The following is a 5,847-nucleotide window of genomic DNA, read 5'->3' as shown; positions in this document are numbered from 1 at the left end:
AAACTGTGCAAAAGAACACACACTTTTAATTGACGCAGTCCTCGTAGCCTGAGTTGCTTCAGTCATAAATCAAACTAGCTAAATCAATCATCATGGTTGGATATTAGTAGACTGATGTTCTTAGCGTCTAAGATAATGCTTCAATTGCAAATTAATCTCTAATACATAATTAAAAAATAAAATACATAATTAAAAAATAAACTATTCATCTATATACAATAGGCAATAAGGAGAAATTGGTGTAAGTTTTTATTATTTTTATTTAAAAATAAATAAATAAAAAGAAGCATGAACTCAAGAAGCTCCCACATCTTGGGCAAGTTTCAAACTTGCCCAAGATATGGGAGCATATTTCTTCTGTACCAGCCTTGGTACAGAAGGAATTATTATAATAATTACCCATAGATGCATGTATAGCTCTGTAGAAACGACATTTTCATCTATAGCGCTAGGATGCCCAAAGAAATACTAGTTTCCTCACAGAAAACTAGTTACAGGTTTAACTGTTACAAGACCATCAGTAATTTTATTGGCATCTGGGGAGGAAAGTAAGACAGACAAGTACCGCCATCTCGGGAACTGATAGTAGAAAATTTTAGGAAAACGTTTGGCAAACAGAATCGAACTTACTGTTGTAAGTTCGATTCTGGTTGCCAAACTTTTTCTAAGAATTTTTATATCAGTTCCCGAAATAATCGATCTCTGAAAAGAGAAAGCGTTTTTTCATTTTTTATTAGAAAATCGGGTTTTTTTTCTGTAAACTCATGAAAATAGACTGTTCATCCCATTGTTTTAGACAATATGTAATGTTAGGGTTTAAGCCGTGAGATGGCGGTACTTGTCTGCCATACTTTCCTCCCCAGATGCCAATAAATTACTGATGGTCTTGTAACAGTTAAACTTGTAACTAGTTTCCTGTGAGGAATCTAGCTGCCCACTACTCTTCAGAAGTTGCTGAGGACTAAATCGGCTCGCTATTCACTTTCGGGAATAGAATGCATTAGCGAATTTATTTTTATATATATTTATTTTATAATAATTATTTAAAATATTATGTCGCTATCGCTGAAGGGCGCCTGCCGGAGAACCCGCTCACTCGGGAGGGCTCGGCGAGGCCCCGCATAATGGTCAATGGTCATCGCGCGCTTAACACCCCGGTTCTCGTCCGATCACCGAAGTTAAGCAGCGTTGAGCTTGGTTAGTACTTTGGAGGGTGCCCACCTGGGAATACCGAGTACCGTTGGCATAGAGAATAATTTCACGTCTTAGGGGGAAAAAAATTGAAAAACATAGCAAAAATTGTAAAGTGTGCATAACCATTACACACGAGTTTTCTGTATTGGGATTGGTTTGGAATATTGATAATTATTGGTATAATTAAGATATTAAAATAGAAGATAGCGTGGATTCTAATAATAATAATAATAATAATAATAATAATAATAATAATAATAATAATAATAATAATAATAATAAGCTAACACCTTTTATTTCATTTCAGGGAGTAGGGTAGGCCTTTAAATCCTATCTAACATTTAGAGACTGATTGGGCAGTTCAATCTCCACCAATTAGAGATAGCTGGCCCAAGGCTATCACTAATTATAGGCGGCCATCGATGAAGAAACCGACAAACAAGTGCTGCCATCTCTTGGTACCTAACCCTAACAGGATATGTTACTGTCTGAAAAAAATGTGGGTTATACTGTCGATTTTCTTGAGTTTACAGGACGAAAAACCTGAGTTTCCTGGAGAATGCTAGCCCATGTCAGAGATCGACTAACTCGGGGACCGGTCGAAAAAAGGACTAGAAAAAGTTTCTCCAGTCGGTGACTAGACCTGAATTCTAAGTCTATTTTCTGGCGGTTTAGTGCATAAGATGCAAGTACCACTTTTGAGCTACACAGGCCTTAGCGTGGATTCTTCGTAATATTAAATTATATAATTGTTTCTTTAATTTTGTTATAAAATATGGCTAAACCCATAATATTGTCTATATTTTTCTTTATTTAAATTTGTTGCTTCTAATTTGTTTTTTTTTTATAAATATAAATGTGTTATTACCATTTTAAACCTTATTTGCAAGTTCTATAATAAGTTACTAATTTTTCATTGTTTTGTGTGGGAGCTCCCTGTGTGGTGGCTGGGATAAGAATAGCTCCACTGTAGCCCATGCATGTCGTACGAGGCGACTAAAATGGGTACCCAGGGAAGGTAATGCTGTAGCCACTGAAGTTCTAACTGGGCTTTGCTTTGCTGTTACCCTCCTTCCAAGATCAGGGCTTATAGCACTATATTATCCTATCCATACATTTTCTGCTACAGATAACGGAGAATATAAAAATCATTCTTGCTTCACCCATCTAGCCAAAAAAAAATTCTTTTGTGGCTTCAACGCTGTCATTTGTCTTATAACTAATCATTCATTAATGTTTGTCTTTGGGTTTGTTTGCTTCCTGGCAGATTGATCCTCTTTACTTGGTGACTGCTTTTTGCTTTGGGAGACATCGCTGAGTTTCCTGTCCTGGAGTGATTCAGATCAGGAGCGATGAGTGTAGTGATCGTTTGGGGTAACTCTGTGATATTTAGAGTGATCCTATAGATCACTCCGAATTTTTGGAGAGGAATCCCTGTGCTTTAACATTCCTTTATCATCGTATCAATGCCAGAAGTACAAATAAAGTATTATTACATTACTCTTATTTCTCCATAAGGCAATACTTTTGGCCTGTACCAAAATTGATGACCAAAAGCTAAGGACGAACTACATTTTTCCCTGAATATGAAGACGTTTTCATGACTACAGCCAAATGTAGATATTAATTTATTGCCAGCATACTAATAAATGTTGCAATAATAATAAATAATTATATTATCCCATAATAAATTATATTAGTATGCTGGTTTCGTTCACATCACGATTACTTATCTTATCTTGATCTGGTCAGAAGTGTCCCACAATCACGACACGATTCCTTATCCGCTAATATATCTTCCTTTCCATTCAAAACAAGAAGGTCACTTATTTACAACTAACAAATGGTGTCACTTATCTACATCTGATAACAACAAACATTCACGTCACGATTCCTTATCTTATCTTGATCTTGATCTTGTCAGAAGTGTCCCACCAATCACGGAACACGATTCCTTATCCCTTAATATAGCTCCCTTTTCCATTCAAAACAACAACGTCACTTATTTACAACTAACAAATGACGTCACTTATCTGCATCTGAAAACAATACACACCCACGACACGATTCCTTATCTTATCTTGATCTGGTCAGAAGTGCCCCACCAATCACAACACGAATCCGTATCTCTACCATCACCCATAATTCCATACGCGAACCAAAACACAAGAACTCACCTCACTGACACATATGCCCCCAGGGAAATCAGAACATGCCAATCTCATGACGTCACGCCCATAATGACGTCATCAAATGAACAACCAATCACGTTACGATTCCTTATCTTATCTTGATCTTGTCACTAGTGGGACCCTACTATTGATCTGTGTTTATGTAACATGGCAGTTCTTTAAAAATAGACTCGAAAGCATTAACGACAGAGTCTGCTGATTATTTCTACAGTGTTCGAATCCACGCAAATCTGGAAAAACAATCAATGCATACAAGAAGGCAACACATTCCCTTTTGCATGGGATGACATATCTGCCAAATCACATTGAAAAGTGTGTAAAAGTGTCGGGACTTTGATTTGATTGCATTTAAACTTTCTTCTAATGGGTTTATGTCTCACATAAGTAGACTGTGTGCTAACCAACTTTTCATGGTTTCATGTGGCAAATTTGCATGTTTCTGTAAAGTTTTGATACTTCCAAAACTAACTACTGTATTAGGATTATAGTAATCTGCTAACTTTTCCATCACTAATAAGGTTTTTTTTCTTTGCAGGTGAAAATCAACAACCATCTCAAAAACGGCAGATACTTGCTTTTATAACAGTGCTGCTAATATTGCTGTATGTTGAAATTGGCATACTAATCTGGGAAGCTGTACCAAAATCAGACAATCGCACATGCCTCATCAAAGAAATGTTACGACAAGAAAAACACCACATGCATTGGTGATATCTGTAAATTCCTATTTCGGCATATGATATTGTAAATAATATCTGTGAAATAAATGTGTAAACTTAAAAGAACAAACAGTGTCGTTGATGTGTTATGCATATTTAAATAGGATCACTTTTGAAATCACAGTGAATTCGCACACGATTTGTTTATTTATTTATTGAACTTTAAGATCTTAATTGTAAAAAAAAAAAAAAAACCAGCTAACGCCTATTTGTTCCCGTATAGGGAGTAGGCGGGTCCGTTTACCCTATCTAAATTTTGGAGACTGAGTGGGCAGTTCAATCTCCACTGGTAGCCAATCAGAGAGATAGCTGGCCCGAGACTATCACTGATTCATCGGTACACAGTGAAGAAGGCGGCAAGATAGTGTCGCCATCTCGTGGTCCCTAACCCTTACACGATATTTTTAATGTCTGAAAATAGTGTGGGTTCGACGGTCGATTTTCTTGAGTTTACGGGGCGAAAAACCCGAGTTCCCTGGAGAAAAAACCCGCTAGCCCGTGCCAGAGATCGACTAAATCGAGAACCGGTCGAAAAAAGGCTTAGAAAAATAATTTCCTCTAGTCGGAGACTAGATTTGAACCACCAAATCCTTTCTTCGTGCGGACAAGCGCCGTAGAGTGCAAACTGCACGTAGACAAATCAAAATATTCGGATGAATTATGAATAAAATATGAATTCGAATATGAATGTAGAATAAAATATGTGTGAGCTATGGAAAAAAAAGTGTGTGTTTGAGGGACACCATCATGTAATTAAATTATTCAGAAAAGTCTAAACGCTGCCCCCACTAGTCTCTACTATACTCTAAGAATTCCCATAGTCTTTTAACAGGAAAGAAATACCCCAAACTGTATTGGAAAATTAGTACTGCTATCTATAAACAACCAAACACAAAACTTGATGACAATGATAGACGTTTGTCACACTGGGAAATTTCAAGATACCTTATCTCAAAACATCGCCCACATTTCCATAGGCAAACGAAACCACCATGTGATGTCACAGAGATATATTTTCCCTGAAATTTCCAAACACAAAACGTCACGATTCCTTATCTCTAAAATCACCCACAATGCCTTACGAGAACCAAACACACCAAGTGATGTCCCTGACAGAAGGGGGGGGGGGCAGCGAAATTCCAAACATTCCAAACTCTATCTTATCACTAACCATCACCCATAAGGCCGTACGCAAACCATTTACTTATCTACAACTCATAACACCACACATCCACGACACAGATGTTGCTTCCCCATTCACCCTACCCCTGTTTGGTTTAAAGTGTCCCACTAATAACGCCACGAATCCTTATCCACTGATATAGCTTCCTTTTCCATTCAAAACAATAACCTCACTTATTTACAACTAACAAATAATGTCACTTACTTCATCTAATAATAACACACATCCACGACACGATTCATTATCTAATCTTGATCTTGATCAAAATGCCCCACCAATCATGACACGAATCCTTATCTCCAGCCATCACCCACAATTCCACACGCGAACAAAACAAACAAAGTGACGTCACACACACACACACACACACACACACACACACACACACACACACACACACACACACACACACACACACACACACACACACACACACACACACACACAGATGGTCTCTAGAAAAATTTCAAACATTCCAATCTCATGACGTAACACACACAATGACGTCATCATCTCAACAAACAATCAAGTCACGATTTCTTATCTTATCTTGATCTTG

At 37.3% G+C, this 5,847-nt stretch overlaps 1 pseudogene; it reads left to right on the top strand.

Moving 5' to 3' along the window:
- The first annotated feature begins 1,127 nt into the window (after nt 1–1,127).
- LOC150106938 (5S ribosomal RNA) lies at nt 1,128–1,246 on the top strand (annotated as a pseudogene).
- The last annotated feature ends 4,601 nt before the right edge of the window (nt 1,247–5,847 follow it).

Source organism: Typopeltis vanoorti, chromosome 5 (assembly GCF_054136105.1).
Source record: "Typopeltis vanoorti isolate ZY-2024b chromosome 5, IOZ_Tvanoo_1.0, whole genome shotgun sequence".
NCBI lineage: Eukaryota > Metazoa > Arthropoda > Arachnida > Uropygi > Thelyphonidae > Typopeltis > Typopeltis vanoorti.
Note: the sequence above shows the minus strand (reverse complement) of the source record. Positions and strands in the feature narration are given on the sequence as shown.